Genomic DNA, 22,357 nt, shown 5'->3' with positions numbered 1-22,357 from the left:
GAGGAGGCCGATGGTGAACGCCGTCCGGAGCGAGACGAAGGAGAGAACACACCGGAGCTACCCAAAAGGAGACCAGAGGATCCGGACCGCGTCAGCGCCACGGAAGACCGGAGAAGCCAGGAAGCAAGCATAGAAACGCCAAAACGCCGCCACGTCCCAGGAGGGGCGTGGCTCTCTAAGGTACGGTCCCTTCTGAGGGATAAACAATTCTTCACCTAAAACGGGACACAGGAGGGGAAGGGGGTAGAGGAAAGAGAGGGAGGGGGTGGGGAATTGAGAGGGAGGAAAAGGGGAGCGGGTGGAAAGGCAAGATACGAGAGAACACTGAAGTAAAAAGAGATCAACAATTTTGAGAAGAATAACAACAGAGCTGACGCTAGAATAAAATCCGATTCTTCACGGAGGGTGATCATCTCACATTCCACTGTTCCTTGCTTCCCACATATGCACCCGGTCTCTCTCTCTCTCTCTCTCTCTCTCTCTCTCTCTCTCTCTCTCTCTCTCTCTCTCTCTCTCTCTCTCTCTCTCTCTCTCTCTCTCTCTCTCTCTCTCTCTCTCTCTCTCTCTCTCTCTCTCTCTCTCTCTCTCTCTCTCTCTCTCTCTCTCTCTCTCTCTCTCTCTTTTGTCCCCTTTATTATTCTAAACAAATCCTATAGAGTACAACCACCCAACTTACCTTCCCTTTCCTTCTTTTCCGGTACGCGGGGAGACACAGACCAGGATCTTCGCCAGTCAAGCAGGAAGCTGAAGAAAGGGAAAAGGGGAGAAACTGACCTGAGATAACACCAAGGTACTGTCACCATAATAATAATAACTTATAAATAAACACCCTACCACTTACCTGAGTCTCTGAGTCCTTCTGTCACCGACCCACGTAACAGTAAACTTATAAGGGGACACAAATAGGTTGATGAACATTTTGACTCGCGATTAAGATGTTCCCACCATAACTCCAGTACATGCAGATCAATAATCAATTATTAATCAATAACATCAATTATCAATGATAATCAATGACATTAATAATCAATGGAGTCAGTAATTGCTACACACCATGCCTTCTCAGTCATGAATAACCACACCTTTTAGTAAAAGTTAGAATACCTATTTCCCTATATTAACAATGCTAAAGTCACACAAGTTCATCTCAAAATCATATGGTAAACATACAGAAACAACACTGGCTGTTCAAAGTGCTGAAAAAAATGTAATCTAATCAAAGCCTGAATGACTACACATTCTAAGGCTACAGTGCAAATTAATAATAAGAACAATTGCACAAATGATATCACATATATTTAGATTCAGCAAAGAAATACATTAACGTTATTCCCTATTGCAGACTTTCATTAGTGAGAATCCTTAACTAACACCAGATTAGCATAGGCATGTTGGGCTTCATACAAAACAATTTAGTAAACACAAATTTGGAAAACACCTAACTATGGCTCTATCAAACAGTGTGGTTGGTACCTAGAAAGAAAAAGAAAAGCGGAATAATAAACACGTGTACAAGAATACCTCTTCTCAATTGGAACGGCAAGCTAAGATAGTCTTCGTCAATAGGACATCAGTTCAGTCAGCAAGGCATCAGGATTCAGCATCCAAGTTCAGAAAAGGCAAAGTCTTTAAGCAACTCGAAGGAATAGCGGTAAACCCTCAAGAAGTATAAAGAAAACTTGTCTTCTCTTGGTGCAGTCCTGTTAAGTTAATTTCCTTAAAACTATTTCCCAAGCCCCTATTGGTCAAGGGATCGCATGTTCACACTTTGTCCAATAAAACCTTAAACTTCAAATCAATTAATTCCACCACTACTCCATTCACATGTTGCTGATTGGCTTCTTCTATAATGTCCTCATTATCCGGTTCATCAGGTAACAATATTGTTGCAGCTTATACTCCAGTCAGTGTCTCCATTGTTCTCCTCCTTAGAACGTTATAATGTTACATTTTAGCAAGAACAGCATCTCCTAGCAATCACGTTTAGCTACACGCACATTTAAACAGTACAATGGAAAATCACAGTTTAATTCCCTAAACAGCCATTTATTAAACGTTAAGAAATACAGCTTGATATGAGGCCGGGCAACTAGGCCAAGACATCCGCTAAGTTAAGGCCTACAATTAATAAAGCTAATACATAGGGCCTGATTACAACTTTGGAGGACGGTGTTAAACCGTCCCAAAAGTGGCGGATATACCACCTACCGTATTACGAGTTCCATAGGATATAATGGACCCGTAATACGGTAGGTGGTATATGCACCACTTTTGGGACGGTTTAACACCGTCCTCCAAAGTTGTAATCAGGCCCATAATGTATAAACCTTAATATGACATATAACTACATTAATCTAACATAGGCTCAATATTTCATATTAATAAACTATTATTAAATATACTTCGTGAACATTGCCGGCCACTCATCGTGATCACATTTTCAAATGTGTGCATTATTTTTCTTTGTTATTACATTTTCTATACAAATTTGTTACTCATAGTACATAAACTCTCATCAATAAATGTTTATTAAAACACCTGTGCTAGCACTGTCGCCTTACACTTTTCTTCTGTGCTAACTTTTTTTTACCTCCACTGCCTTCCTTCTCGTTTTCCTCCTCTACCAACAGTATCACATTGTCCTACTTCACTTTTCCTTTTCCTCCTTTTCTTTCTTATTAAATGCCTTTCTCGTAATGAGATCTGTGTCCAGATTTCAAATGCTTGGCCAACACTCCCCCTACAGCCTCTGTTCTTAGTTGTGGCCTCTCTAGCTCTCTGTGACAGTTTTCCCCCAGCCAGAAAATTGTCAATGCAGAGCAAGGTCTGGAGAGGTAATGTAAAACTAATTTCTTGGGAAGTTGGGACAGCCCATTAAAGAAATGATAGTTGTCTGAGACCACGCTGAGGTCCCTCTTCTCTCTGGGTAAATGCACCATCTGCCCCTGGCCCCAATTTGTAATAACTAAACATGGCCTAAGAGATGGAGAGAAAAGAGTGGGCAGGGTGAAATATTGGTATCTAACAGATGTTTCCCCAGATGTGGCGATATTGTTAACCCACTCAAGTATGCCTATGATTAATTGCTTCCCCTGGTCTATTTCTCAATGTATATGCTCATAATTTCTTGTGTTTAATTTTAAGCGTTTTACCCCTTCTTTTGCTACTCCTTCTTGTGGCAGCATTACGCTGAAATATTCTTTTACATTCTGTTGTGGCATGAATCCTACAGGTCTGTCCATCTTAGCTCCCTCTCAGTACACAGAACATCCTGAATCTGTTACTTGAGGGCAGAATACTGAGTGAAGAAGTAGTCTTTGTCAATTTAAATATCCCTTAAAAAGAGGCTGTACTGGACACTGATGTTCTCTTCAACTGTCTAGTTATGTCCTACTATTTCAACTTTTCACTGCCTATTAATAAGTTTATATTAGAAAAGCAGTGTCAAATCAACTGCTTTTTGTTTTGTCTTATCTCTTAGTTACCTCAATGCGCGACAAACCAGGTTGTACTGAGGCCTGTAATACCTTCCAAACACTTTGTGCCCAAGATCTATGCCCGCCACAAACACTTTTACTCAAATGTGGCTAAGATGTGTGGAGTGGTGCTGAAGGAGCTGGGAAGTCCCTGGTGGTGTCACTGAAGCTTGGTGAGAGGCAACCCTGCCAAGCTGGGGAGCCATTGAACCTTACCTGCAAGACCTTGGCTCTACAGAATTTATTGGGTGAGGCCCTGCCGGTGTGATGCTGCTGGAGCTCTTTCACTCTGTAGGGTGAAGGTGTTGCAGTCCAAAAAATGGCAGCTGCAGCACATGGGCCCAGTGGCGTAACAAAGGCCCTGCAGTGCAAGGAGCCCATGCTCCAGAGGGCCCTCTCAGCACAGCACCTGGCCTGAGTGTGTCCGGAGGGTCCCGCTCCGTGTTGCTTACAGGGTGCCCCCCATCAGTTTTGTTATGCCCCTGCATGGGCCTCTTGGGTCTGGTGCCGGCTCAGGGCTCTCAGGGGTGGAGCGAACATGCTGGGACTAATTGACTGGAGAAAACCTCCTGAGACCCCTGGGCTGCCTCTGATGTATGTGACCCGATGGACTTACATGGCGCACTATCATCTAGGCAGAGGAACATGCTCAGCCTAAGTCTACTTGGATCCCCTTTTATTCTACCATCTGCTGGAGGCACCTTTTTCCCTTTTCTGTGAGCTGCTCTGCCCCTAAAGCTCCCTATTTTCATTCTGAACCTCTGGCCAGCTGAAGCAGCTCCTGTACAAGGTCCTGCGATGAGAGGAAGGCATGGGTTGAATGCATTAGGACCCCCTAAAGCTACATCTTCTTAACCTTCTTATGGCAGAGCTCAACAGCATCTGCTGGGGTCCAGGCGCCCATTCTACATAAATTATGTCTCTCCTCAAACATTTAAGGGACAAAGCAGACAATTGTTAGGCCAAGCTCTATTTGATACTCATAGAACACCACGAACAGCGACCCTGAGCACTAGCATGACAGACACTGCTATCCCAGCCTCAGTCACAGGAGATAAGGAAAATGGCATGCAGTCCTGATGGGATTGGATCATTATTGTGGGAGGTAAAAGAGGGAAGCAGGTTCATTTAGATTGGTTGACACCAACACACACACACCCACACACACACACACACAGCTGATAAAGCTGTCCTAAAAACTGTGTCCTATCTAGGAAACTCCTGTAAAATTGTAAGGTAATAGCTCTCTTAGGTAGGCATCATGCTTCAGGAGATGCACTTCATTTCGCACACATATTCTGCCTTGCAGAGAGGTGAGCATCTCACTATGTAGCCTCCTCTAATTCATCCTAAACTGGCGGTGTGACCATTCTGATCAAGACGGGCACACCTTTCCATATCACAGATTCATACAGAGATGATCAGGACTGGTAAGTAGTTCTTTGGGACAGACATGCTATGGCCCCAAAGTGGATAATCCCACATTTTATGATGGGCTCTGGGGAACAGTGCTCTTCACAAGTCGTGGTTCTCTAAAATGGATTAGAGATTTTAACAGCTTTTTACATGAACATTTACAAAGGTCTTGTGTTATCCCTGGGGGAAAGATGGCACCTGCACAACACATTTGGTATATACTGTGCAAACATAAGACGTTAGACATTTTGAGGCATCGCCACCCAGTGCTGAGAGAGGACACATTCCACTTAGCAGTCCATGGTTCATAGTCAAGGATAGATAACTGGCTTATTATGAAAGATGTGGGGCTGTGGACCTCAGATGTGCAGCATGTAGCCCGCACTCTCTCGCATCACTTCCCAGTGTTGTTGAGGCTGCGGGTCAGGAGATATTGGCTGCGGGAGAGTGTTGGCAGTTGAGTAATGAGACTCTCTTAGATAGACAGTTTTGTGAAGAACTATAGGATGACATCCTAGAATACTTTAAATTGACCCTGGGGGTCAGTAGATAGTATGAGCGTGGTGTGGTGGGGCCTTTAGGGCAACAATTAGAGGCAAGTGTATTGTAAAGCACAATGGAGTATTGAAATCCCACCATGCTCACTTGATGCAACTGGAACTAGAATTGCATATGTTGAAGAAAACTCTGAAGCCTGTTAATCCCGAGTAGGTCAGGCCCAAATCAGTGACAAAATCACTGAATATTCTGAAGTAGATAAAAGGGAATGCAAATTCAGGGGTAAATACACTTATGCATGCATATACGGAGAGGGGAAATGTCCTGGAAAATCACTGGGTGCCCTTATTCAGAGTCCCTGGACGGTTAACACTATTACCAACATAGAGACTTTGTTAAGCCTCACACTTCTCCAGAACCTTGGTTTTGCTGGCCCAGAATTGTCCCCATTCACTGTGTGTGCCAGAGAATAACTACTGAAGCTACTTTGGGAGGGTAAGCCTGTTTTATGTGCACCACTTGGCTTTACCGATAAGTATGACTCGGAATTCTGCATGTGTAATACCTGTGATTTTAAGGCTTCTTATTTGTGCACTAGGGTTCTCTAGAACTGTCTTAATAGTATAAAAACATATTTGATACCTTAGAAAGGCGTGCGGTCAGGGGCCACACACAAAGTGATCTTAATCAATGGAAGGTCAACGATAACACATAAAGTTGAATCTGCAGAATTTCTTTCTGCTCCCTATCCAGTTTGGGTCTTTGTGCCTCAGGCCCTGATTTAGTGGAAGAGAACCGTCCAGAGATTTCAAACCTTAGATTGGATACAGTTGGCAGGACAAGAGGAGGACCATCAATCAATCAATCAGTTTTTGTAAAGCACGGCTACTCACCTGTAAGGGTCTTATGGTGCTGGGGGGGAGGGAATGGTGGAGCCCCATCCGAAGAGCCACGTCTTGAGGTTCTTTCTGAAGATGGTGAGCGACGGGCTTTGTCTGAGGTCCAGGGACAGGTTGTTCCAGATCTTTGCTGCAATGTAGATGAAGGATCGTCCTCCGACGTTGGTTTTTAGAATGTGAGGGATAGTGGTCAGAGCCAGTTCAGCGGAGAGGAGGGATCTGAGGGGGGTGCGCAAAGAGACGCAGTGGTTCAGGTATGCCAGTCCGCCGTTGTGTATGGCTTTGTACGTGTGGGTGAGTAACTTGAAGGTGATTGGTTTTTCTATCGGGAGCCAGTGGAGGGTCCTCAGGTGCTAATAGATATGTTCTTGGCATGGGAGGTTAAGGACAAGTCCGGCATCATCGTTCTGGATGAGTTGCAGCTTTTTGATGTTTCTCATTGTGGTGCCGGCGTAGAGAGCGTTTCCATAGTAAAGCTTGCTTGTGACTATGGCGTGGGTGACTGTCCTGGGCAGTCTGCTTGGATCCATTAAAAAAAATTCTGGAGTTGGTGGAGGGTGTGCCAGCAGGAGGAGGTGACTGAGTTTACCTGTTGGGTCATAGATATGGAGGAGTCAGGGATCATGCCTAGGTTGCTGATATGCGCAGTCAGTGAAGGCGGGTGCTGAGAGATGTAGGCCACCAGGAATCGTTCCATGCTGAGATGGACCTTCCAAAGATGATGAGCTCTGTCTTGTCAGAGTTGAGCTCGAGGCAGCTTTCTCTCATCCAGATTCAATAATGGAAATTCTTTTTGGCTGTGTCCGGGTCTTCGGTGAGGGAAATAATGAGTTGTGTGTCATCTCCGTATGACACAATGTTCATTCCGTGGCTTCTTATGATGGCTGTAAGTGGGGTCATGTATATGTTGAAAAGAGTTGGACTCATAGAGAATCTTTGGGGAACGACACAGCTGGCGCATGTGGGTTTAGATGTGTAGGGAGGGAGCCTGACCCTCTGAGTCCTTCCGGAGTGGAAGGAGTGGATCCATTTCAGGGCTGTTCCACAGATTCCTACATTGTGGAGTCTGGTGCACAGTGTGCTGGGGGGGCCATGTTAAAGGCTGCTAAGAGGTTGAGGAGTATGAGTGGTGCTGTATGGCCGTGGTCTAGAAGTGATCAGATGTCGTCGGTGGCTGTCTCTGTGCTGTGGTTGCTTTGGAACCCTGACTGGGAGCTGTCAAGAGAGTTGTTGACCTCGATGACTTTCATAGTTGTGTGTTGATGGCTTTCTCCAGTACTTTGGCCAGGTAAGGTAGCCTCAAGATGGGCTGGAAGTTCTTTGGTTCTGATGGGTCGGCCGAGGGTTTCTTAAGGAGGGGGTGTACTTTGGTGTGTTTCCAGTCCTTGGGAAAGGTGCCAGTGCTAATGGAACTGTTTATTGTGTTCGGAGCTCGGGGCGATGGATCTACTAGCTCTGACGTAGCTGGGGTGCAGGAAAGGGTCCGTGGGAGCTCCGGAGTGGGTGCTGTTCATGATGCTTTCTGTTTCGTCTGTGGTGAGTGTGGACCAGCTGTGGATGGTCTGGGTGGGTTCTGGGGGGTGGTCGGTCGTAGGTTCTGGTGCTGGGTTGGTTTTCTGGGAGGAAGCTGCTGTAGATGTCTTATATCTTGTGGTGGAAGAAGGTGGCAAGTTTGTCGCCGAGTTCTCTAGACGGGGATGCTGGTTGCTTCGGAGGGGGGATTTGTGAGCTTGTTGATGACTGAGAAAAGTTCCTTCATGTTGTGTTCTTGATGCGTCGGTGGTGGATGGCGGTTGCGTCTCTGAAGGAGGCGAGGTCTTCACTGGTTTGGCTATTCCTCCATTTTTAATCTAGGCGCCTGCGGGTGTGTTTGTATTCTTAGATTTTAGTGGTGAACCAGCTGGCTTTTTTTGGTATGCACTTGGCCGATGTCAGACAGAGGGGGGCTAGAGTGTTGGCGCATTCGGTGATCCATGCGTTGAGATTGCGTGCTGCAGTGTTGGTGTCGTTGGAGGAAAGTGGGAGGGATTTGGGAGAGTAGTGGTGAGTTGCTAGTTGTTTTTTTGTTCCTTTTGTTGTGGGGGATCCTGGGGCTGCAGATGCCGCTACTGGGTGCAGTGATGGTGAAGTAGGCAGCAGTGGATAGTCCAGTCTTGGGTGGAGATGGTCTTGATGTTAATCCGGTTGCTTGAGGTGAAGATGGGGTCCAGTGTGTGTCCTGCGATGTGCGTGGGTGCGGTGATCTCTAAATAAGAAGTCGCAAATAGGGATTCCTTATTTGCGATTTCTAAGCACATGTAAGAAGCAATTCCTAAATGCGAATTGGGCATTTAGGAATCGCTATTTACCACCAAGTTGAAAAAAGCATTTTTTTAATTTGCATGTAAAGCACAGATGCCCTTTTGGCATGTGTGCACCTTACATGTTGCAAAAAAATATTTTGGGGTGCAACAGAGGGGGCCTTAGGCCCCAAGCATCCTGGTTTTGAATTTCCAAAATTGCGATTTCTGTTTAAGAAATCGCAATTTTGGAAATGCAAAAAATTTGCAGATATGGGCTGCGAATGAGGCCGGTATCGCAATTTGCGATTCGGTAATAGCATTTGCGATTTTCAAGAAATCGCTATTACCGATTGGCAAATGTGATACATTGCATTTTGCGAATCAGAAATAGCGATTTCTTAAAAATCGCTATTTCTGACTCGCAAAAGGCCTCCTTGATACATCTGGCCCCTTGTTATTTGTTAAAAAGTGTTTGCACTGTTGCCCGTGCCTGTTAACTGTAGGCTCCCTGTGTTTTTGGGCAGCTTGGCCTTTTTAAACGGCTGTTTTCTTTAGCTGTGACTGTTTGGAATTTACCGCCTAGTTTGTGGCAAAAAACTGTTTAAAGCCAACCCCCAATGCCCCCTTTTTTGTAAGAAAAAAGGCTACCTTCACCTCAGTGGCTAACCAGAGTGTGTTTGGAAGACTGCTTAATCTGTTTCTGTGATTTAAATTGTGTTTAGAAAGTATCTGCAGCACCTGTTTTTGCCTTGAAAAAGCCAAATATCTGAGTGCGTGACAAGCTCTATTTCAGTGTTTTCCAATCTTTCCCTTACCTAGAAAGTACACTTCTGCTAGCTTGGACATGTGGATTCAGCCTGTCTGTATCCAAGAAGATTCTGAAAAGAACGGTAGCTCCCTCCTCCCTTCCACAGGGGTTTGGGTTTCAGTTAACTTGGCAGTAGCTCCCTCCTCCCTTCCACAGGGGTTTGGGTTTCAGTTAACTTGGCCCTTATATAAGTTTCGATTGGTTGTTGCATATGTTGTCGTTATTTGTTGCTGGGATTAGTCTTTCTATTGGCTTAGGAATTTGGGTTGATGCTGTGATTGGTACTAGGGTTGGGATTCCTATTGGTTCATGATTGGTACCAGGGTTGAGATTCCTATTAGTTCATGATTTTAGGGTTGGTGTTGTGATTGGTACTAGGGTTGAGATTCCTATTGGTTCATGAATTTTGGGTTGGTGTTGTGATTGGTACTGAGGTTGGGCTACCTATTGGTTCATGATTTTAGGATTGGTGTTGTGATTGGCAATAGGCTTGAGATTCCTATTGGTTCATGCTTTTAGGGTTAGTATTGTGACGGGGACTAGGGTTGAGATTCCTATTGGTTCATGATTTTAGGGTTGATGTTGTGATTGGTACTAGGGTTGGGATTCCTATTGGTTTGTGGTTTTAGGGGTAGTGTTATGATTGGTTGTCAGGACTAGGGGTATGATTGGTGAACAGGGCTGGATCTCCCATTGGTTGTGGGATTTAGGGTTACAAATCTGATTGGTTAGGGCTAGGACTAGGTTTGTATTGGCCAATAGGGCTATTTAAGCCTAGGGCTCAGGGAGTCTCAGCCCGGGCGTCAAGACTAAGGGCGGAGAGGACAAGGGCATTTGCCTGTTTGGGCCTGTTCGGGCCGGGTCTGGCCTAGGGCCAGTAATGCTGCCCAATTTTTCATTTACCAAAAAGGACCTTACTCCCCACATATCCATCAACATGCAAACACATTAGCAGTAAAGCCATCCAATTCTTGCATCACAAACTGACCTCATACATCAACCAACACAAAACCCCACATACAACACCTATACACATATCCACTGCCCCAACAACAGTAAAACACCTTCATTCTCACAGCAAACACTACTCTGTCCATTCCCAGTAACACTACCTGACATCACCCACACAATACAAAACCACATTGTACATTACTTTCAGCCTTCCAGGTACACACTCCATGTTCATATAAACCAAGAGCACTATCCTCTATTTGCTCCTTCCAGACCCCCTTTTATCATTACAATACCTAAACCCAGTCTTCCAACACACAATCTACAAATACCCTCCCCCTCTCTTCACCAACTATACACAACCATACAATCCTTACACTAAACTGCACCACACATATTACCTCTTCCAGTGATCAAAACTAACACAAACACCCCTGACCCACATCCATCCCCTCTTACACACCTCATACACTCTTCTCCAAAAACACATCAAAACCCCTTGTAATATTCTAATACCACTCACCAGTACTAACTCACATACAAATCTTTCACAGAAAACTACCGTATCAATATCTCCTCTAACTATCCCACAAAAACAAAACAGACCACACACAGCAACACATCAAATTAACACAAACTTTCATAATACTTTTCATCACACCTACTCCCACCTTCATGACTACACAAAGAATACAAATCCTGACCAATCTTTACTCCTACATTCTCACTCTAGCCAACTATCTACCAGAAGCACCCCAACACAGCAACATTTGTTTACTTTGTTTACCTGCCTCTCATCCATTGCACAATTTAGAGCCTTACTTTATGATCCACATGCTCCTCCACCACCTCTATTTCACACTCCTTCCACACTAAACAGACGCAAACAAAATAAACAACATGCCACTCTTAACAACTTTGCATCCCCTTGTCTCTTACACTGTAAGCCTACTCTATAAAAAAAAAGTACAATCTTCATGTCTCTCTTAGCCATCAAGTCCACCACCAGCACACACAGACCCAACAAAATGCCTCCTAAGCCTGCTGGAAGAGGAAAAACAGGACTATTGTGACCCTCATTCAGTTATCACAGCTAACAACACACCTGCTACAAGCTCAAAATATACTGCTCATCCTTCTCCAAAACAAAACAACACGCCACAAACACACATTTTCTAAACTGCTTGCTCATAAATGCTCAATCACTCTAAAAAACAAGCACCACATCTACGACCTGCTCACAGACACAGAACCTAACTTACTATTCATGACGTAATCATGGTTGGGAGATGACATGGTTCCCATGCTGCATGAAGCCGTTCCTCCAGGCTATCAAACCATCACACAAATCCTTACGGGCAGAGAGGAGGTGGACTAGCTATTATATTCAAACAAGCAATACATCTCAGTAAAACAGACAACATTTCCATGCCAGGTTGTGAGGCCCTCCTCATCAGATGCAACCCTACACCAACTTCCTCCTGTAACTTTCTCCTCCTTTGCAGGCCTCCACCTAACAACTCAACATTCCCAGACACTTTTCTAGATACAGTCTCAAACCTTATAACATACTCAAACCTATGCATTCTTGGGGACCTAAACATTTGGTTTGGCAAACCCAATATGCCCTGTCCAAAAGCTATCACCACTGCCTAGTCAAATTGTACCTACATCAGATTGTACACAATCCCACACATATCACTGGACACATCCTAGATGTCATTTTCTCAAAGCCTGAACTACTTACTGTTCATAACATCATGCCAATCACATGGTCAGACCACCATTTGATAACTTTCCAACATAAAACACCACAAACCAACACACCCCATAGCAACTTACTAAAATACATTTATTGGCCATGGAGCAAACTCAATTTTGAAGACTTAGAAATACAACTAACAGCCAGTACAGATCTAGATACAATTAATTATGTTCCAAAAGTTTATGAATGTAGGGAAAGATCCTCCAAATCCAAATGTGGACTGACAGCTTGTATCCTGCAAGGAGCAATTTGAACTCTTTGATGAGCTTCTGTCCCCTTCATCTTGAGACAGCTTTGAGACATCTGGAAATCTATGTGGAGCTATTTGATTACTACCCTTACAGTGACTGGCAAAGTGGGAGACGCAACTGGAACAGATGCCTCATCGCTTGGGGTACATGATGAGACCTCCTGAATTTACAAGCACTCGCCTCTGCATGATCATTTGTAACTATTTGCTGCTCATTGTAACTAGTGCTGCAGGACACCAAGGGCCAGATGTATGAAAGCTTTTTGCATTTGCAAGCGGTGCGAATGCCCTTTTTGCAAATAGCCAGTTCAAAATGTATGAAAGACATTCTGAACGCAATTTTAAGGAATCGCTACAATAGCGATTCCTTAAAATTGTGACCCTGTTTAGCGAGTCGCAAATTGCTACTCTCTAAATAAGAAATCGCAAATAAGGATTCCTTATTTGCGATTTCTAAGCACATGTAAGAAGCAATTCCTAAATGAGAATTGGGCATTTAGGAATCGCTATTTATCACCAACTTGAACTTGGTGGTAACCATGTGCAAATTTTAAAAATGCATTTAAAATGCATTTTTAAAATTTACATGTAAAGCACACATGCCCTTTTGGCATGTGTGCACCTTACATGTTGCAAAAATTATTTTAGGGTGCAGCAGAGGGGCCCTTAGGCCCACAGCACCCTGGGGGTTTGCATTTCCAAAATTGCGATTTCTGGTTAAGAAATCGCAATTTTGGAAATGCAAAAAATTTGCAGATATGGGCCTACAGGCCCATAGGTGCGAATGGGGTCGGTATCGCAATTTGCGATTAGGTAATAGCATTTGCGATTTTTAAGAAATCGCTATTACCGATTCGCAAATGTGATACATTGCATTTTGCGAATCATAAATAGCGATTTCTTAAAAATCGCTATTTCTGACTCGCAAAAGGCCTCCTTGATACATCTGGCCCCTTGTTATTTGTTAAAAAGTGTTTGCACTGTTGCCCGTGCCTGTTAACTGTAGGCTCCCTGTGTTTTTGGGCAGCTTGGCCTTTTTAAACGGCTGTTTTCTTTAGCTGTGACTGTTTGGAATTTACCGCCTAGTTTGTGGCAAAAAACTGTTTAAAGCCAACCCCCAATGCCCCCTTTTTTGTAAGAAAAAAGGCTACCTTCACCTCAGTGGCTAACCAGAGTGTGTTTGGAAGACTGCTTAATCTGTTTCTGTGATTTAAATTGTGTTTAGAAAGTATCTGCAGCACCTGTTTTTGCCTTGAAAAAGCCAAATATCTGAGTGCGTGACAAGCTCTATTTCAGTGTTTTCCAATCTTTCCCTTACCTAGAAAGTACACTTCTGCTAGCTTGGACATGTGGATTCAGCCTGTCTGTATCCAAGAAGATTCTGAAAAGAACGGTAGCTCCCTCCTCCCTTCCACAGGGGTTTGGGTTTCAGTTAACTTGGCAGTAGCTCCCTCCTCCCTTCCACAGGGGTTTGGGTTTCAGTTAACTTGGCCCTTATATAAGTTTCGATTGGTTGTTGCATATGTTGTCGTTATTTGTTGCTGGGATTAGTCTTTCTATTGGCTTAGGAATTTGGGTTGATGCTGTGATTGGTACTAGGGTTGGGATTCCTATTGGTTCATGATTGGTACCAGGGTTGAGATTCCTATTAGTTCATGATTTTAGGGTTGGTGTTGTGATTGGTACTAGGGTTGAGATTCCTATTGGTTCATGAATTTTGGGTTGGTGTTGTGATTGGTACTGAGGTTGGGCTACCTATTGGTTCATGATTTTAGGATTGGTGTTGTGATTGGCAATAGGCTTGAGATTCCTATTGGTTCATGCTTTTAGGGTTAGTATTGTGACGGGGACTAGGGTTGAGATTCCTATTGGTTCATGATTTTAGGGTTGATGTTGTGATTGGTACTAGGGTTGGGATTCCTATTGGTTTGTGGTTTTAGGGGTAGTGTTATGATTGGTTGTCAGGACTAGGGGTATGATTGGTGAACAGGGCTGGATCTCCCATTGGTTGTGGGATTTAGGGTTACAAATCTGATTGGTTAGGGCTAGGACTAGGTTTGTATTGGCCAATAGGGCTATTTAAGCCTAGGGCTCAGGGAGTCTCAGCCCGGGCGTCAAGACTAAGGGCGGAGAGGACAAGGGCATTTGCCTGTTTGGGCCTGTTCGGGCCGGGTCTGGCCTAGGGCCAGTAATGCTGCCCAATTTTTCATTTACCAAAAAGGACCTTACTCCCCACATATCCATCAACATGCAAACACATTAGCAGTAAAGCCATCCAATTCTTGCATCACAAACTGACCTCATACATCAACCAACACAAAACCCCACATACAACACCTATACACATATCCACTGCCCCAACAACAGTAAAACACCTTCATTCTCACAGCAAACACTACTCTGTCCATTCCCAGTAACACTACCTGACATCACCCACACAATACAAAACCACATTGTACATTACTTTCAGCCTTCCAGGTACACACTCCATGTTCATATAAACCAAGAGCACTATCCTCTATTTGCTCCTTCCAGACCCCCTTTTATCATTACAATACCTAAACCCAGTCTTCCAACACACAATCTACAAATACCCTCCCCCTCTCTTCACCAACTATACACAACCATACAATCCTTACACTAAACTGCACCACACATATTACCTCTTCCAGTGATCAAAACTAACACAAACACCCCTGACCCACATCCATCCCCTCTTACACACCTCATACACTCTTCTCCAAAAACACATCAAAACCCCTTGTAATATTCTAATACCACTCACCAGTACTAACTCACATACAAATCTTTCACAGAAAACTACCGTATCAATATCTCCTCTAACTATCCCACAAAAACAAAACAGACCACACACAGCAACACATCAAATTAACACAAACTTTCATAATACTTTTCATCACACCTACTCCCACCTTCATGACTACACAAAGAATACAAATCCTGACCAATCTTTACTCCTACATTCTCACTCTAGCCAACTATCTACCAGAAGCACCCCAACACAGCAACATTTGTTTACTTTGTTTACCTGCCTCTCATCCATTGCACAATTTAGAGCCTTACTTTATGATCCACATGCTCCTCCACCACCTCTATTTCACACTCCTTCCACACTAAACAGACGCAAACAAAATAAACAACATGCCACTCTTAACAACTTTGCATCCCCTTGTCTCTTACACTGTAAGCCTACTCTATAAAAAAAAAGTACAATCTTCATGTCTCTCTTAGCCATCAAGTCCACCACCAGCACACACAGACCCAACAAAATGCCTCCTAAGCCTGCTGGAAGAGGAAAAACAGGACTATTGTGACCCTCATTCAGTTATCACAGCTAACAACACACCTGCTACAAGCTCAAAATATACTGCTCATCCTTCTCCAAAACAAAACAACACGCCACAAACACACATTTTCTAAACTGCTTGCTCATAAATGCTCAATCACTCTAAAAAACAAGCACCACATCTACGACCTGCTCACAGACACAGAACCTAACTTACTATTCATGACGTAATCATGGTTGGGAGATGACATGGTTCCCATGCTGCATGAAGCCGTTCCTCCAGGCTATCAAACCATCACACAAATCCTTACGGGCAGAGAGGAGGTGGACTAGCTATTATATTCAAACAAGCAATACATCTCAGTAAAACAGACAACATTTCCATGCCAGGTTGTGAGGCCCTCCTCATCAGATGCAACCCTACACCAACTTCCTCCTGTAACTTTCTCCTCCTTTGCAGGCCTCCACCTAACAACTCAACATTCCCAGACACTTTTCTAGATACAGTCTCAAACCTTATAACATACTCAAACCTATGCATTCTTGGGGACCTAAACATTTGGTTTGGCAAACCCAATATGCCCTGTCCAAAAGCTATCACCACTGCCTAGTCAAATTGTACCTACATCAGATTGTACACAATCCCACACATATCACTGGACACATCCTAGATGTCATTTTCTCAAAGCCTGAACTACTTACTGTTCATAACATCATGCCAATCACATGGTCAGACCACCATTTGATAACTTTCCAACATAAAACACCACAAACCAACACACCCCATAGCAACTTACTAAAATACATTTATTGGCCATGGAGCAAACTCAATTTTGAAGACTTAGAAATACAACTAACAGCCAGTACAGATCTAGATACAATTAATTATGTTCCAAAAGTTTATGAATGTAGGGAAAGATCCTCCAAATCCAAATGTGGACTGACAGCTTGTATCCTGCAAGGAGCAATTTGAACTCTTTGATGAGCTTCTGTCCCCTTCATCTTGAGACAGCTTTGAGACATCTGGAAATCTATGTGGAGCTATTTGATTACTACCCTTACAGTGACTGGCAAAGTGGGAGACGCAACTGGAACAGATGCCTCATCGCTTGGGGTACATGATGAGACCTCCTGAATTTACAAGCACTCGCCTCTGCATGATCATTTGTAACTATTTGCTGCTCATTGTAACTAGTGCTGCAGGACACCAAGGGCCAGATGTATGAAAGCTTTTTGCATTTGCAAGCGGTGCGAATGCCCTTTTTGCAAATAGCCAGTTCAAAATGTATGAAAGACATTCTGAACGCAATTTTAAGGAATCGCTACAATAGCGATTCCTTAAAATTGTGACCCTGTTTAGCGAGTCGCAAATTGCTACTCTCTAAATAAGAAATCGCAAATAAGGATTCCTTATTTGCGATTTCTAAGCACATGTAAGAAGCAATTCCTAAATGAGAATTGGGCATTTAGGAATCGCTATTTATCACCAACTTGAACTTGGTGGTAACCATGTGCAAATTTTAAAAATGCATTTAAAATGCATTTTTAAAATTTACATGTAAAGCACACATGCCCTTTTGGCATGTGTGCACCTTACATGTTGCAAAAATTATTTTGGGGTGCAGCAGAGGGGCCCTTAGGCCCACAGCACCCTGGGGGTTTGCATTTCCAAAATTGCGATTTCTGGTTAAGAAATCGCAATTTTGGAAATGCAAAAAATTTGCAGATATGGGCCTACAGGCCCATAGGTGCGAATGGGGTCGGTATCGCAATTTGCGATTAGGTAATAGCATTTGCGATTTTTAAGAAATCGCTATTACCGATTCGCAAATGTGATACATTGCATTTTGCGAATCATAAATAGCGATTTCTTAATTTTTTTTATTTCTGACCTGCAAAAGGCCTCCTTGATACATCTGGCCCCAAATGTATAAGTTGTACTGGACATGCTCAACTTTAATAAGGATCAATGTGCAGGTGGGCGTGATGGATAAATACTACTACATGTAAGATATGGTTAAGTTGCTGATATACTTGAAATACGCAGTGCTGCCCTTTTATATGCATAATGTCTAATCTATTTTTGAAAAAGAAACATAAAAAAAAACTCAGATAATGAAAGAAGAAAGTGTTGCCAATCACAGCATATCTTCTGACAAGATTAATATTTAGTAAAACAAAATCAAACTATAAACTTACTACTGTGATAGCCTTTTGTACCCAATGAGATGATTCACATTTCTAGTTATGTACTGCTGGTGTTATTCCAATTGTTGTGAAAATAACAGTACCCACACTCAATGTCCACTTTAAAAAATAAAACTTTATGGCCCTCATAAGGACCATGGCGGTAAAAACTGCCTACCGCCGCGGCTATCAGCCGCCCGCCATAACATGACCATACATGGATTTCCACCAGAAGGATAGTGGAAATCTAGCTGTGGCCATGCCGGCGGACGGCAGTAAGGTGGCGCTGCTGCCAGCAGCAGTGCCACGCAAGTAGTCTCCCGCCGGCCGTATTATGAGAATTAATATGGACTGGCAGTGTTCTTCTGGCGGATGCTGCTGCTGGCAGCAATGCCCTGTCCAGTCTCCTGCCGGAGGACCCCCTGAACACAGGTAAGTGGGTGCTCTGACGGGGGTGTTGTGTGTGTGTATGTATGCGTGCGTGTATGCAGGAGTGTGGTTCATGTTGTATGTGTGTGCATGTTTGGGGGTGTGAGTGCGTGTATGCTGAGAAGTGTGAATGCATGTCTGCTTGTATGTATGTAAAGGTGTGCGGATGTGTGTGAATGGATGTATGCATGAGTGGATGAATGTGGGAATGGGTGTGTGTATGCATGTGTGAAGGAAGGGGCATGTATGAAGCGGGGTCTGGAGAGGAAGGGGGTGTGGGGGGAAACCTGTGGAGGGGGAGAGGGGTGGGGAAGACCCCTATCAGTGACAGGGAAGCTACGAAAACCATGGTGATAGCCAGGGTCATAATCCTGCAGGTAGTCAAGTGATGGCCACCGGGCTGGAGATTGATTTTTCCAGCCCGGCGGGCATTACCGCTGTGGCGGTTCGGTGAGGTACATTGGTGGTTTAGCTTCAGCCACACCGCCAATGTCAGAATGAGGAAAGTACCGCCAGCCTGTTGGCAGTACTTTCCTCCATATTACCGCCGCCTGGGTCGTAATGACCTCCTATATGTTTTAAAAGATTTCCTAAAGACTGCTTTGATAGTGTGTAACAGATGGGCAAGAAGCTAAAGCAAATATCGATGAAGTTATAGTCGCCGGTCAGACTGTATCATCGCAGTAAATAGGAGTTGGGTGAAATCTAACTTTTGAGGGGGTAATACGTAATCATTTTTGTTTTAAAATCATTAAACTATCTTTTCCTAATTTATAGATAAGGTGTGGTTGTATTCCTAGCCACTAAAATTGTAATTTGTAGTCGAGCATGGACTCAGTTGTGACAGTATTTTAAATGGCTGTATCTAGAAGCCACAGAGCTGGGAGAAGAGAAAAGAGATGATACCATAGAACATTGGCACGCCTATATGCAGGTGGCAGCAGCCATCTTTAGGGAGAACCGGATGTTAAATGCAGCCATTTTCTGTACTAAAAGTAGATTGGAAAATGATCACAGAATGGCACTATGCCTGTTACTACTAAATAGAACAGTGTGGAAAGTTTTTAAGAAATCATGGAATTGTACAATGTTACTAGCAAAAAGAGCTGGTATTGTTTTTTTCAGTATTCAAACTATACTTGTTGGATGTAACCAAGAATGTAAACTATTTTACTGCATAATCGTTAACAATAGGATAATTACATTATGAAGCAGCACTTTGACCTTCTATGAAAGGTTAAGGATGGTAAGAAGATATGATTTCATTAACACCAGTAGGACGTAACTAGAAATATAACTATTTAGTTTGGTAACAAAAGGCAATCACAGTAGTAGGTTGTAGTTTGATTTTTTACTAAATAGTCACTAGTCAGATGATATGATGCGATTGGCCTCTGTTTCTTCCTTGATTACTTTTGCTTCTTATCTTTACTTTGTAAATTGAAAGTAGAACTAGGGAAGTAAGATACCTTAGTTAATGTGTGAATAGGAGATAAAACTAGACAGAAAGTGGTTGATATCACATTGCAAGTCTAATGTAAACTTGTCAACAGGAGCACTGACAAGAATATTTATTTGAGGGGACAATTGGGTAAAATATAACATGAAGGTTCTCATACAAATACGAATAAGGAGATTTGGTATATAACAATAAGTCTTTCTGTCTCTTATGCCTTTTAAGGAACTGGTGACTTTTTTGACCTATAAATGTCATATAAGTGAGTGTATGTTTTTTTTTTTGTCCAAACATGTGTTAGTCTATGCCATATAAATGGATTTATGTTGTACTTTGTTCAAATGTGTTAAGTCGATCCTACTCACTACGTGAGTTGAAACTTTAGTTGTTTACTAGGCATGTGGTATATTAATTTAGATGTACTCTTGGTACGGTGAAAATGAGCACATTTACTCTGATAAAAGCTGATTTTTGATGCTGTGTTATGTTTTTTTACTTTTTAATGATGGATAGAATGTAAAGTATATACTTAGCCCTTATGACTCATTAGCAATGTGAGTGGCCTAGTGGAGGTTGCATATTCTATTAATAAATCAAAAAGCAATTAAGATCGACACCTTGTTTTGCATTGTTGTTTTGTGTGAAATTGTTTTATACCGGTTGGGAAGGCTGGCATACATTTAGGGCAATATTCTCCTACATTAGGGCAATATTCTGCACGTTGGTCTGCCTCTCAATTTGATAAAAATATTCCAACTGGCCAAAAGCGGGCAATCAGATTAGTGGAGGACTGTGGACTTTTAACCATATGTCAGGTGGGTGCTGGCAATGGTTGCTAGTGGATGCAAGAATTAAGATCAAAGTCCTCTGGCTGGCACAAAGATTTACTTAAAGTTATACTTTATCTCATGACGTTGCAAACCTAGAGACATGGACATCCCCCACCAGAATTAGGCCCTCATTATGAACATGGCGGTCCGTTCCACTCCGCCGGCGGTGGTGGTAGAAACTGCCAACAGAGGAGCGGGCCGTACCAAACGAAACACAGGCATCCTGCAAACCACCCACCGCCAGGAGAGGGGTGCCGACGACGACGGCAGAGTCTGCCCACAGGCCGTCGGAAAGGCCCAACTCGCCCATCAAATTATGAACCACCATTCCGCCGCCAGTTCCGGGGCGGGAACCACCGCCACACAAAGCCAGGCGTAAATGAACCAAATATAAGGAACCACGCACCGGAGTCCCACAGAATGCGCAGCGGCATCCATGGATAGAGAGCTGCAGATCATGCCAGCCCAGCTCCTTGCCTTATACCTCCACGACTGAGACCGCCAACGAAGATGACGACGGTAAGTACAGCAACCTACGAATCAAGGGAGGAAGGGGCACAGTTACATACCCACCAACTCCACCCACCCTGCTACGCCCCCCCAACCCTTCATAGCAGCACAAGTCATACACCTCACAGCAAGAGGTACTTACCTGACTCAAGGCAAATCCAACTTGACCATAGTACATACAAATGCCCCACACCCATAAAAAATGAAACAAATGACCAGGGTTCAACGGCGTGCAGCCCAAATTAGAGGCCACACAGAAACTTTAATCAGAAGCTTACAGAGCCAAACAGTCTAAACAGGGCCAATGGCCAGTCCGTATAGCGACAATTGCCGTGGGCCACAACGGGCCCGACCTGACTCCCACAAGTGCTTGTTACTCCACATAATGGGGCACCATATGGGCATCCAGGCACCTCACGGAAGGGGAGCAGGTGGTGGTGGGGTTGGGGATTTTCGACATGGGTGGGCCTCTGACTTTCGTTGGGAAGGTGGAGGGAGTGGGCTTCTCCTTTGAAGGATGTAGGGGCTGTTTGGATCGGGTGGAGCTAGATGGCCTAGGCTCTGTCCGGGCCTTTTTCTTATCATGGGAAGGGGCACGGGAATGTGAAGGGCGGACAGGGGTGGGCTGTGATGTGGAAGGAGCGGAAAGGGCAAGGAGGTGAGCACGTTTGGGGATAAGACGGGCTAGGCCAGTGGGTTGGAAGAGGTCAGCACGGGAGAGGAAAGGTTTCTTCGGAGCAATTGGGGTGGGTGTGGATGAAGGTGTGGGAGTGGAGGCAGAGGGTGTGGATGTATGTGGTGTAGGGGTGCATGTAGTGGGTGCAGGTGACTGCTCAGTATGCTGTGGTGTGGTGGATGTCTGATGGGTGGGTGTCTTGGTGCATTTGTGTGTTTTGGGAGGTGGGGGGTGGACACAGTGGGAGAAGACAGACAGCTAGTGTGGATGTATGTTGTGTGGGTGTCTGCAAGTCTGGTGAGTGTGCTGCATGTATGAACTACAGTAGAGGTGGTGAGTGCAGGTGTGGTGAATGCGGTGTATGTATGGATGTCTGCTATTGTCTTGAGTGCAGGAAGAGGAGCAGCAACAGTGACTGAAGGTGCAGTGCATGAGGGTGTGGATGTAGAGGGGACAGACAGGGAGGCGGAAGAGGTGGCCACACTGGGGGAAGTGGACGTTGTTGTGTGTGCAGGTGTCTGTTGGCTGTGTGAATGCTTGTGGTGGGAGGTGTGGTGCTTGTGTTTTGCGTTCTGAATGTGTGCCTTGGACAGGTGAAGGGAGTGGGGTGCTGGAAG

The 22,357-nt window shown here is 44.1% G+C and overlaps 1 long non-coding RNA gene across 1 annotated transcript in view; it reads left to right on the top strand.

Annotated features, from left to right (window-relative positions):
• The first annotated feature begins 281 nt into the window (after positions 1 to 281).
• Positions 282 to 22,357, top strand: part of LOC138249135 (uncharacterized) — a 57,573-nt gene continuing 35,497 nt past the window's right edge. The window contains exon 1 of the long non-coding RNA XR_011194740.1: positions 282 to 790. This is a non-coding gene — a long non-coding RNA (uncharacterized lncRNA). The remainder of the gene's footprint in view (positions 791 to 22,357) is intronic.

The sequence above is a fragment of the Pleurodeles waltl genome, chromosome 8 (assembly GCF_031143425.1).
Source record: "Pleurodeles waltl isolate 20211129_DDA chromosome 8, aPleWal1.hap1.20221129, whole genome shotgun sequence".
Classification (NCBI taxonomy): Eukaryota; Metazoa; Chordata; class Amphibia; order Caudata; family Salamandridae; genus Pleurodeles; species Pleurodeles waltl.
This window is presented reverse-complemented; position numbering and strand designations above follow the sequence as displayed.